Below are 12,400 nucleotides of genomic sequence, written 5' to 3' on the forward strand. Positions count from 1 at the left end.
GGACCCTCCTACAACACAAACCATTCACTCGCAGGTGACTTTGGAGCACTCTTCCCTAGCTCTGAGGGCAATTGGCTTAGCACTTGAGCACGATTGATGGAAACTGGTCTCTGGTTACCAGCTGTACCCTAGGTTCATCCACCTGAACCCAAGCATGGACCTCTGCCCGTCATGTAACTGCTGCTGTGCAGGACGAGCGGCTGGCATGCTGCAAGCACCCGGGCACCGCAACTGAAATGTGCACAGCCTTGCCCGAACCCCCAGCACGCCCCTGCCTTGCGGAGCTCAGCGCGGGCAGTGGTGTCCGTGCTGGTTGCCCGCTGCAAGTGCTGGGTGCAGGCGGGGGGAAGGCGGCTGGCTGTCCCCACGGAGCTGAGGAGCAGGAGAACTGTCAGCTCCAGCCTCGGCCCCACCGGCGGGGAGAGGGGTGTATGTGCAGCTGCAGCGTTGGGCAAGAGATGCTAATGGGAAACAGAAACAATTCAAACTGCATGGTGGTGGGGGAAACACTAACAGCATTACGAGCTTGGAGCTTGTAACAGTCCTGCTAGTGAAATAACTGCTGCTGAAATAACTTTTTTTTTTTCTTTTTCTTTTTTTCATTAGGACACAGAAGTTTTCCAGCTTGTTATACTGGGGCCAACAATATTCTTCAGTGTCAAGAGGGTCTTGGGCGAGCCAACATTTTTCCTGCTAAGCATGGCCAGAGAAAGAAGAGCAGCACGTTGTATCTCCTTCCAATGTGCTAGTCACTAGGAGCATCGCCTGTCTCCTCAGTCTGTGGGCAGGCGGAGGGTGCAGGGGGTTCCCTGGCAAGGCAGCAGCAGTTCTCGGGGGCGTGCTGTCCCTCTTTCCCAGCAGAAGTCCCCAGGGCAAGCGTGCTGTAAATGGCACCCCTTGGAGAGAGAGGCTGGGAGGGCTGGAGCAAATCTTTTTTTTCCTGTGGGAGGTGGCAGAGCACATTGTGGATAATCATTTCATGATGCTTGGGAGTGGTGCGCAGTTTGGTTTCTCTTTGGTTGTGTTAATTGTGTGGTAAGGTGCCTAGAGCCTTCTATTGGCATCTTTATTTATTTAAATACAAATGAAGAAGGCATGAAATCAATTGTTCCTTTTTCTTTGCTCTCTCTTGTCTTATCATTGTTTCTATCATGTACTCTTAGCTGTACTGGGCTTTTACTTTTTCAGCTGAATCAGGTACACTAAGTGAGAGTCCCAGGCTGAATTTCCTGCAGACTCGGGGAGGCTGCTCTGAGGAAGCACACCTTACATCAGTGGCTTTCCCCTACTGCTGTTCCACTTACATTCCAGAGCACTTCCCAACCTTCTTTGCTGGCCAAGGCTTTGGTCTGTGACCCTGTGGATGCCTAACCCTCCCGCAATGCAAAAATAAAGAAAAAGGCTGCACAGTATGGCAGTCATTGAGGCTAGAATACAGTTGTCTTACCCCTTCAGCTACTCTGCCTTTCATCTGCATGGGCTACATCTATGTGACTTGGCTGGCCCCTCTGCTATTTTAACCTCTAGGTCCTATAGCTAGGAGCAGAACCCAGGATTCCTGGGTTTGATCATTCTCCTGCTGTTTAGCAAATAGTTTGTAACCAAATGGCAAACTATGAGTTGAAGCCCTCTCTCCTCGCCAAACTCCATAAAAGATAATTACTCCTGGAGTTCAAGTGGTGGCATGTTTTGCGAGAGATCTGGAAGCTTAGTATGCAGCTTTCAGATAGATGTTGTAATTGTGCCTATGATTACCCCCCCCCCCTCCTTTTTTGTTCCCAATGATTTATTAAATTCACACATTGAAAACTTGCAGGAAAACTATGATGGCTGTCAACAATCTGCTCATCGTGGTGTGCCAGAGATCAAAATACCCGTATGCTCATTTGGGGGCATTTGTTAGGCACGTGGACTGGTGAAATCAGAAGCGTGTGGTCCTGAGGGCTGAGGAGTCTGCGTCTATCATCACATGGCAGCAGGAGGACAAAGGCAGCCTTCGTCCTTCCCAGAGGTGTGACTGTATGTCTGCACCGTGCAGAGGTCAGAGCAAGGGACGCTCTTCATTAGGGACTGGGTTCCCTCTGCTTAGAGTCTACATGTTTTCTTTTAAAGTTTGACTCTTGTCTCTGGCGATATCTCCTGCAGATGGATGCTGGCCTCTTTGCTTGCCCTAAATTCTGTTGTACTTACCTCATTACTCTCCTAATGATGAGCTGACAAATGCTTTCGCTTGATTTACTGGCGGTGTTACAGGTGTGTGGAACACTTGTCAGTACCTTGCTACTACATGCCTAATTTTTCAAACGGCTGGGTGTGCTAGCTTCCTTTGCAAAACATCCCTGCACATTTACCTGGTATTACTCCCCTGCCGTGGGCTTTATCACATACCTGCACCAAAGGCTTCCAGAGCTGTGCCCTAGGATTTCCTCCCCCCCCTCCAAAAAAAAAATCAGGCCCTACGTGCAGGTGTTGATGTAACTGGTCTTCCGATAAGGAGAAGTGAGCAGAGGAACGACATGACGCAGCAGTCCTCCAGCTGGTTGTGGGTACTCTGCACCAAGGATGGTCCAGCAGCCACCCTGGGACAGGCAGCAGGGCAGCGTGTGTCCCTGCTCCTCCTACCCTTGCGAGGAGCTCCCGGCTGCCCTAGCCCACGGCGCAGGTTTGCACCCGGCCTTTCACCTCTCACCCGTTTGTCTTTCTAAACCAGAAGAGGACGTTTCATTGATCAAACCCCAGAAGGCAGACCATGCCACCACCTGCATGAGCGCATCGCTGAGTTCAAGCAGGGGTTTTGGAGTGAGGGAGCGGGGCAGGTGAGAGGTCTCCAGGCATCGCACAGCAATGGAGAGGGAACTGCTCGGGAAGGGAGGGACATCAACATTTTGCGCACACATTTCTTCACCACTTGGGCAGAGCTCTTCTGCTCTTCTTCTGGTTGTGTTGCTAGGAGAGGAGTGCTCTGCCCTCTTCATGGCTATGAATAGCTCGCTCTTGTTTATTCAGCTCAGCTCCGCCTGCTGGTTACAACCACAACCGGCACCATCTCATTGCGTGACACCACCATAAAACAATGCAACTGCAAGAGGAACAGTGGCCCCTCGGGCTGAGAAGACTTCAGGATACCTCTCTACTGCACCGCTCCAGAGCCGTCCTTCTCCTCCTCTCACCACACTCCACGGCGCATCCTCTGCCTCCAGTAGAAAGGTCTGAAACCAGACAAACAGCGCCCTGTCACCCCCAGAAAGCAACACTGAGAGGCAGGACCCGCAAATCAGGGCATGAGCTCAGAAATCTGGTTTGAAAATACATGCACGATCACTTCAGGGTCCTTTTCTGCTATTCCAGTGTCAGACCCTTTCATGAGCTAGAAAAGTTACTTTTCCTTTTTTAGTGAAGGCTGAGATTCTTGCATAAGCCCATGAATCCAAGATCAGGGACTTCAAGAAAAGTAACAGATGGCTTGAATATTTGCAATAATGGGATTCCCAAGATTTTCTTAAGAATATTTTGTCTGAGGACCGGGAATGAAGCATCTACAGCAACGGAATTAGATGGGCTGTACTGACAATGGGAAAAACTAATGGGGCTGAGCAAAAGACTCTCCAAAGTGCTGCAAAATGTGACCAAGCACAGCATTTCAGAACATCTACTCCAAGGGACAGAGGGACTGGCAGCAATCACAACCAGCCTACACGTTATGAGACGGGATGCATGTGTACAGATAACCACAGAGAGCCATGCAAGTTCAGAGTAGCAGAGTAGACACAAAAGTCCCAGATTTCAGAACAACCTGGGCACTCGACTGAGAGGAATAAGTACTAGGCAAGGCAGAGCAGCATAGATCAGGAGATATGGACGGTTGCTGCACAGGTGCAGATGAACCACCTCTTCTTTTTCAGCGTCGTGAGCTTTCACGTGTGTGTATTTCTCTGGACATCTCGTCTTTCTCCACCTGGGAATTTTGTTGGGATGAAATCTCAATACTGCATACGTTCATCCAGAATTTCCACATGCCCACCAGGTAGCATGGAATTTTAGATAGCCGGACTGCTGAACATCCAGAAATTCAGGACAGGTCAACTGCACACTGGGGAGGTGAACTGTATAGCATGAACGCACTATGTCTAACGAATCCAAAAATTGTCAGACCTGCTGTGCATATGCTCTGCAGATGATCTGCATATGTACAGTATGCCCAGCGCACTCTAAAAGTGTCTGGTCTACCCTGCATGTGCAAAACATCTATACGGTGCAGGTGTATGTATTCCTGCTCGGGAAATTTGTAGAGGAGGGAACAGCTGAATGCTTCAGTGCAGTAGACAAGGAAACTTAGGTATATCCATATGTATGGAGGCTAGACTATCCTATTGCATGCTACTTGTTTTACAGCAGCCACCTAAACAATGTAACTGGGATTGGGGTCCTATTGTACAAGACATTGTACATGCACATAGTGAAAAGGTGTTATTTACTCGCTTCCCCCCAAAATTTCCCACCATGTAATCTAAATTAATTGAAGTGCAAGAAAGGGGCACTGTAATTCCTACTTGACAGACGATGAGCCAAATAAAAGGAAGCTCTTGGTCTCCTAAAGCAGGACATGGGTGAATTTTAGACACCTGAGTGCAAATGATTATCCTGCAAACCCTTGTTCAGCTCATGCCTGATGCTGGGGATGCCCAGACCCCTCAGGCCCACCAGATTTGACAGTGAGGCCACACGGCTTCAGCAGCTCTGCTCTGCACCTATCTGGGCAAGCCTCCCACTTGACAAGGCTAAGCACAACAGACAGCAGCAGAAGCAGGAGGAGCGGGACAGGAAATGCCTCTTTGCCTAAAGGAACATATCTCCACCTTGGGCTCTGTGCAAGCCCCCAGAGAGGATGATGCTTCTTTTTAAGGTGCAGTGTCCAAAGGGGTTAAAACACTCATGGAGGATATGGAAGACCCAGCCTTCACTGCCTCCTCTGCCCCAGGGCTTTCCTGTCTGCATCTCCCATGGATGTGCTCCAGCTCTGGAGCTGTTGGCTGTTTTGGAGAGAGAGGGCATGCTCACCTCTTCTGCCAAAGGCATTATGATTTTCTTAAAAGAGCTGTGGCTTCCCTGGGCATACACACACACCGGAGAGGAAGCATCTGCAGGAATCGCCAGCCTGGGGTTTCAGCAGAGAGGAGGGGGAAGCCCACACTCCAGTCCACTCTCAAGTGAGCGCTTCTGACTTTTACCTCATGTCTCTTTAAAATAAAATTCATAAACAGGCGCTGGGCAAAGGGACCCATGTTTTCCTTCATACATGGAGTGCCATGAGATCAATGAGATTAAACATGTGCTTACATGCTGTCCTGAATTGGGGCCATGAGGAGAGCAATGGGAAAGTAAACAGAAGAGAAACGTTATGGAAATGAAGGAAGAGGGAAAATCCATCTTGCCAAGAGCAGCAGCTCTCATCAGTTGCAAGAAGATATGGCCTCACCCAGAGCTGATTAGGCATTAGGAAGTCCAGGGACTGGAGAAGAAGACCAAGTCATCTTCATCAAGCTTCAAAAATGGCCTGACAGAGTGAGACTTGGAGCAGTGGAGAAAGGCTATCTATTGGGTGCAGCCGTCCCCAGAGAAGGTAAGTTTAGCCCTGGATTATTTTTCCCCATTAGCAGAATGTGGGTACTTGAAATGATCAGTGACAATATAGAGAGGCTTTTGTTCTCCCTTAAGAGACTCAGAAATCTTGAGCTGGATGTTAGGCTCGGGAGATGTCAGAGCCTTGCTGTAGATCCTGTGTACCAGTAGGCACAGCTGCTGCCCTACATCCCATTGTGGAGACTGCAGGAGTTGAAGCTAGACATGATGACCACTCTGCATACAATCTGGCTTTGCTTTCGACAGGTTGAGTGCAGCAGTCATCCTCTTCTGAGGATTTGCAGTGCCAGTTCCCAGCACTCATCAAGGTGAGAGTCCTCTTGAGGAGAGCTCTTGGGCAGCCTGCTCAGGCGGGTTGACTGACACCTTTGCCCAAGGCTTTGGTGAGAGCACGCTCTACCTCCCAAGTGCCTGACCGCAAAAGATTTGATTTGGTTTTCCTGCCTGTCAAATTCTAGACTGTGCGTTCCTCCACCTTTTCATACTCTCCATGTTGCCTTTAGTCCTTTCACCCAGATCTCTCGGTGCCCTTCCAGATGGGAAATTTGTAAGAGCATCTCTCATTTTTCAGCCTTCTCTCCTGGCTTTACTCTTCCCCTTCTCCTTTCTCCCCAGTCACTCTTGGTTGCAGTCTTCCTTCCCTGCTTGACCTCTATTTCTCTTTCCTGGGAAGAACCTCATTTGCATCTGTCCTAGTATCCAAGCTACAAATTAGACCTGGTTAAAATTTCTTGCAGCGAAACCCTGACTTGTATAAAACTTTTGAGTTTCGGAGGGATTGTAGGAGCTCTGGCTTTGGGAAGTGGCTTTTCTATTGAGCACTTGAGTTCAAAAATGTGCATTCTCCCTTCTGCTACAGGTTCAGAAGATGACCTTGGGTAGGTCATTTAATCTGCCTGCATCTGTTTTACCACTGTTAAATTTAGATAAAAATACTTGCCAGGGTTAGTAAAATGTCTCCGAGATCGTTGGGCAAAAAAAGCTATTGAAGTGATGATTATTATGATAATTATAATTATTTTTATTAAATGAAACCAGGTGCAACACTCTTCTGGGCTCTGTAGACCTTTTCCACTGAGAGTCACAGGAAAAAACTTTTGTTGTCCCTGGACAGGGATGTGTTTTTTGAGATTGAGTTTTGTGGTTTCGTTATGAAACGTATGACAGCCAGTCACGTGGTTTGCTTTCTGGGCCGACTGAACCCTGCTGAACCCACACGCCAGGCAGTGCCGAGTTTAATGATTCACGCCGGCTATGTTTTGGTTTAGCTTTTGCTGGACGGAGAGCATAAAAACCTCTTAGCTGAAGCCACTGAAAACATTTTGCCCAAATGTCAGCGAGCCCGGACCCAACATGGCCCCGCTGCTGGGCGAGACCCTTTGTGGGTGCCGGGAGGCAGCCAGACCTTCCCACTGCAGAACCACGCTCCCTCGCTCCCCGCGTCGGGGGCCGCAGACATCTTCGGGAGCCCACGAGGGCTTGGTTTTGGCGCTCCTCTCCTCGCCCTTCTCCCCTGCCTCCTGCCACCCTGTTGCCGGCAAGTGGGCTGGCGGCTGCGGGATGCAGCTGGCCCCGAGGCCCCGGCGCTGGGTCCCCACCATTCGGCCTGCGCTGTTCTTTGCGCGCCCTTGGGGGAACGGGCCAAGTCCTCCGCCGGCTCCTCCGCTGCTGCTGCCGCCCCTGGAGCAGCCGGGGCGCTGGCAGCCGCAGCCGGCGGAGGGAGGCCGTGGGCCCGTGCCGTTTCCTTCGCGGGTTTCTCGCTGCCGTTCCGGCTGGAGCCCGCCGGACCGGCGGGGGGAGGCTGGGACACCCCCCCACCCCCCCCCGCTACACGCTGGCGGCTCGGCGCCGGCCATTTTCCCGGGGAGGCGACGGGCGGCCTCCCCCTGCCCCCGCGCCCCGGCGGGGGAGGGTGGGTGCGGGCGCGGGGAGCGGCGGCCAGGCCCGGCCCGCCCGCCTGTCACCGGAGTTGGGAGTTCGCATGGAGGAGGCCGGAGGAGGAGGAGGAGGAGGAGGAGGAGAGAGGAGGGAGGAGGAGGGAGGGGGACGTCTTGTTTGTGGCTTGTCAGCAGCCGCTGGAGACAAGCCTCCATGTGTGAAAGCCGCTTGGCATGAATGCCTGGGCCGTACCAAGCGCCGCGGCGCCCGCGGGGGGAGGCCGCCCCGCCGCCCCGCCGCCCCGCGCAGACAATAGGCCCCGCAAGGGTTCCCCCTAAGTTGCCTTGATGCTGCCCTAGCGCCCGGCCAGCGCAGGCCGCGCCGCCGGCAGGGTCCCGCTCCCCGCCGCCGCCCCCCGACATGCCGCTCCGCGCCTTCGCCGCCTGAGGCAGGTAAGCGCCGGCCCCGCCGCCCGCCCCGGCCCGGCCCGGCCCGGCCCGGCCCCGCCGCCGGGCAGCCCGCGCGCCGCGCTGCCGGCGGGGGGCCGATGGCTGGCGCCGCCGCCCCCGGGGCCGCCTCCCCGCCGCCGGCTCCCCTGGCGCGGCCCGGCTGCCGGCGGCGGGGGGGCGGCGTGTGCGCGCCGGTATGTGTGCGAGCGGGCGGGCGGCTGCGTGTGCCGCAGTCAGCCCCGGCACGCTGCCCGGCTCCCCCCCGGCCCCGCCGGCCCGGCGGGGGGGCGGAAAGTTTTGCAGCGGTCGGCCGGCGGCCGTCCCCGCCGCGCCGTGCCTCAGTTTCCCCCCGGCGGCGGTGGCGCGCAGGGAGGGACGGCGGTGGCGGGGGGGGGGATCCCGGGACCAGCGCGGGGGGGGGGGAGAGCCGGGGCCGAGCGCGGGAGGGACAAAAAGCGCCTCCACCTGTTGGCTCCTGTCCCGGCGGCTTTTGGGGGGGCGGCGGGGGCCAGGGGGGGCGCCCCCCGCCCGCTGCCCTGCGCTGGGGTGAAGCCCCGCGGGGGCGGCCCCGGGGAGGGTGGAACGCCGGGGGTCTTTTGTCACTCCTCCATCCCTCTGCCTCCGGAGCCGGGCAGACCCGGGAAGTCTGCCGCGCGGATGGGAGATGTGTTTCCCTTCCTGGATGTTGGGAGATGAAATCAGATGTATTTACCGTTGCCGTTTATCAGCAAGTAAATATCCAGCTCGGCGCGAGAGCGGCAGCGTGAAGCCTGCTTGCTTGCTTGCTGGAGGTTTTGTGGCTGTTAACCTACTGTCGGTGAGGTGAGAAAAAAACCAAAAAAACCAAAAAAAAACCGGCAGAGGAGAGAGAAACCCTGATCCTCACGCCCGGCCTCATTACAGCATCGGCGCTGGGTTTGGTTAAAATTGAGAGGGTTATGTTTTCCTTTTGGCATGAGGCGCAGAAAGCCTCCCAGTACGCGAGGTGCATCCTCACGAGGTCTTTTAAGTTTGTCATCTGCCATCATTCAAGTTTCATTGATTCTAGTTTTTTTGTTAAAAAATAACCTACAAGAGAATCTGAGCTGCACAAACGTTCGTCATCCTAATGTCCTGACACAACCTATGAGAGGCTGGAGCCGAAAGAGGGGGAGAGAGTGAGGATATGTGCTTTCCCAGTCAGGGCTGGGAGGAGAGCATCGTGTGTAGAAGAATATGAGCAGGAATGGGAGATGGGGGAGGGAGTCTAAATTGTCCTGAGACCCTATTCAATCCAGCAAGGAAGATGGAGGATCTTGCTGCTGCGAAAAAAATGTACGGCAGAAATCTCAGCCAGCTTCCCTCTGACTTGTTACCTCCCTTCAAAAAAATAAATAAATAAGCAGAAAAAGAATCAAAGCAAACCCCCATGATTTGCTGTAACGTTTTCCATGATACCTTTATCCCGCACGCTTTAGAGTCAGAGAGTCCAGTGATGGAGGTATGTGAGCAGCAGGGAGAAAGACTGAGGTTTATCATCACAGGAGGGGGAGAAGTATCAGATCATGTTTGAAAGGAGACTTGTCAGGCAGTGAGGTAGGGAGAAAAAAATGCCTGTTCCAAGCAGCTGGACCTGGGGAGGAGGCGGTGGCTCCGGCACCTACGGTTCTGATGCTGGGTGGAAAACCTGTGGAGAGAGAACGTAGACAGATGGGGGAGCGGGGAGGAAGGATGTCCGAGGAAGAAAGACCTGGATCGTCTCCTTGGAGGGCTTTAAAAAGAGGGGGAATTTTAAACTGAATCAGGACACGAGCAGGGATGGAGTGTACCTAAGCTGAATGTGATGTATCAGGACTTTTTGGCACAGAAGGAAACAGAGGTTGAGTTTTCTGACTCGGCAGGGTTCAGGGCAGTTGGTAGGGGGAAGAGATCTTTGTAGCCAGCTCAAGGGGTGATAGTGACTTGGTCAAGGATTGCAGCTGTGGGGATGGGGAGGGAGCATGTGGTTTGCCTTTTCCATAGGTGGCTTCTCTGGTAGGGGGACCTTCTGTTAAAATGTCTTTGGAGATTTCTGTTAATTATGTTGGAATCTGGCAACAGCACGAACAAAATATCCGTCCCTTGTGGAAATATGTGTGGGGATGAAATAAAGCTTTATCATGAACGCTCCTGTGCACCCAGCTCCTCCACAGGCACAGAAACAGCAAGTTCGTGCAAACACACCTGCTTGTGTAGCACATTCTTCCTCCTGAGGGGCAACATGCACATCTTGTAAGCGTGGTTCCTGCATAGACACGGCCCAATTCTTGTGTTTTCCTCAGTTTACATAATAGCTTATTCTATCAGCCTGGTAGCGGTAGTATTTGACAGCCAACTTTGCAATAGCACGAATGACGATGTGAGGCGGCTAAGACTTGAAACCAGTATGTGCCATATTTTAGCTTTTCCGTTCATAGCAGCATTCCCGTGATGGAGCAGGCACATACCACAGACATTGCATGCACAAGCGACGCCATAAAAATGTTATGCACATACACATGCAGAGGACTGATCTTGGGTCAAACATACTCAAAGTTGCTCTCTTTGGAAGGAAGCTGAAGCAGCGCCTGCTTGTTGCAGACAGAGCTCGCACACTGCTCCCGCACACGCAGATCACACGCGTGCATGCTCCACCTTTCCTTTCTGGGATCACCTGTTTGAATTCCAGCTGGGCTGGCAGCACGGGGAAGTTTTGCACCCCCTTGGATGGGGATTTGATGTCCTTTCTGTTCCAGCTTGGCGCTGGCTGGGCTTGAGCCACAAAAGCTTAACAACAGGGAACACTAATGAGCCCCGGCTTGGCATGCTGAGAAGAAAGGCCAAGGGCTGAGCGGGCATAAAAACAGTGGCGTGGAGCCCCCTGGCCAGAGCCTGAGTCTCGGCGTGAAGGCTGGGGAGGGAGCGGAGTCTCAGGAGTCGGGAACAAGACGGCAGCGCTGCAGCAAAGGCGGGAGAGGAGACCATGTTGGGGGGAGGAGAGCAGGCTGCTGTTTCCACATCATCTGAAAACTCAACCTGCTGTCAGGACAGAAGGAAGGCTTGTGCATATTTTATGTCACTTTTCTCCTTCTAGGACAAGCTGCTGATCTGATCAGCTATGCGCTTTAAAATCCTCGATGCGCCGATCAGCAAGTATGACTTGAGGCCAATAACCAGCCTTGGCCTCCTGCCTCCGCTCCTTTGTGGACAGTCGGTTGCATCCCATGCCGCCCTTCCCCGGAGAGCGCGTGCACAATTAAACCCTGCACGCCGCTCCTCAACTACGGCATGGGATGTGACTAGCTGCATGGAGACGGGGACAGAAAATGGCAACGTGTCAGGGCCGGGGGCGGGGGAGAGGCGGGGAGGGGAGTTGGCCATTTCTTATGCTGTTTGCTGATGTCTAGAAGGAGACTAAACGGGTAAATCGGTTTTCCTTTGAACTGGTTGTGCATTGCTCCAGTCAGCTGCTCTTGCCTCTGAGATCTTCAGCGGTGGCTCAGGAGTCGGTGGGGCTGGCAGTAAATAAAATGTATTTCACTCCGTCAGCCTGGATTTTGTGGCATTGGGGGTTATCAGACAAGAGAATTTCTCCTCAGCAGTTATTTGGTGTTGCCCCTGCGTGGCAGAGCCACTAGAGCCACCGACATTGCTCCTACCTGCTGGAGATGCGTGCACCACCGATGCTCCCTGCCCTACACCTAAGGGTGCAGGCGTCTCGGGCGTCATGGTTTTGATAACAGTCTTGCACATACAAACACATTATTCCTGTGTCCTATAAGCAAAGTCTAAACTCTAAACACCATTTTGGGACACATGGAGAAGCAGATATTCTTGCTGCGTGATGTGGAGTTACGCACCTAACTGAGTTAATGTTGCCCCTTCATTTGGCACGTTTGAGAAATGGTGGTCTCGGACATGGAGGTCTTGAACACAGAGGTCTCGGACACAGAGGTCTCACAGAACTTGAGATCCTGGCACTGATTTGACGGGCAGCCTTAGAGAAATTGTGTTAAAGCTCAGACTGATTTTCCTTTTGAAATCTGTAAAATGGGGGTAATGCTTGCCCACCTCCCGGGGAAGGAGCAGCACACCGAATTGCTTGCGTACGGCTGTGTAGTGCTGCGTGCTCCTGTGCAGACACTACGGTGGGCTCGCACACCATCGCACGAACAAAGCGTGCAGTTTTGCACCGAGCGTGACTCATGCTATGATAAATTTTGCTAGAAGTATGCGCACACTCGGCGCTCGGTTGGACAGTGAATTCTGTTTTGTCCTTCCAGCAGAAAACAGCGCAACTTGCCAGTGACATGGACTGTACATGTATTCCCATAACAACAATATTATAAACATATGGTAAACCTGGTGTAACAACTGCTGTCCGTGCCTCCACGCAAAACAAGGAGCTGATTAACAAAAACTCGAGGCTGTCTGAG

General features: G+C 53.0%; 1 protein-coding gene across 4 annotated transcripts in view; it reads left to right on the forward strand.

The window, feature by feature from the left end:
- Window positions 1-7,762: 7,762 nt before the first annotated feature.
- Window positions 7,763-12,400, forward strand: part of BCL9 (BCL9 transcription coactivator) — a 60,269-nt gene continuing 55,631 nt past the window's right edge. For 3 of the 4 annotated variants that reach the window (XM_074857529.1, XM_074857579.1, XM_074857570.1), the window contains exon 1: window positions 7,763-7,970. The gene's annotated coding sequence lies outside the window, so the exon portion shown is untranslated. Of the gene's footprint in view, window positions 7,971-8,440; window positions 8,790-12,400 lie in introns of those variants that run through there. The other variant, XM_074857554.1, reaches the window with a different exon arrangement.

Source organism: Strix uralensis, chromosome 2 (assembly GCF_047716275.1).
Source record: "Strix uralensis isolate ZFMK-TIS-50842 chromosome 2, bStrUra1, whole genome shotgun sequence".
Taxonomy (NCBI): domain Eukaryota; kingdom Metazoa; phylum Chordata; class Aves; order Strigiformes; family Strigidae; genus Strix; species Strix uralensis.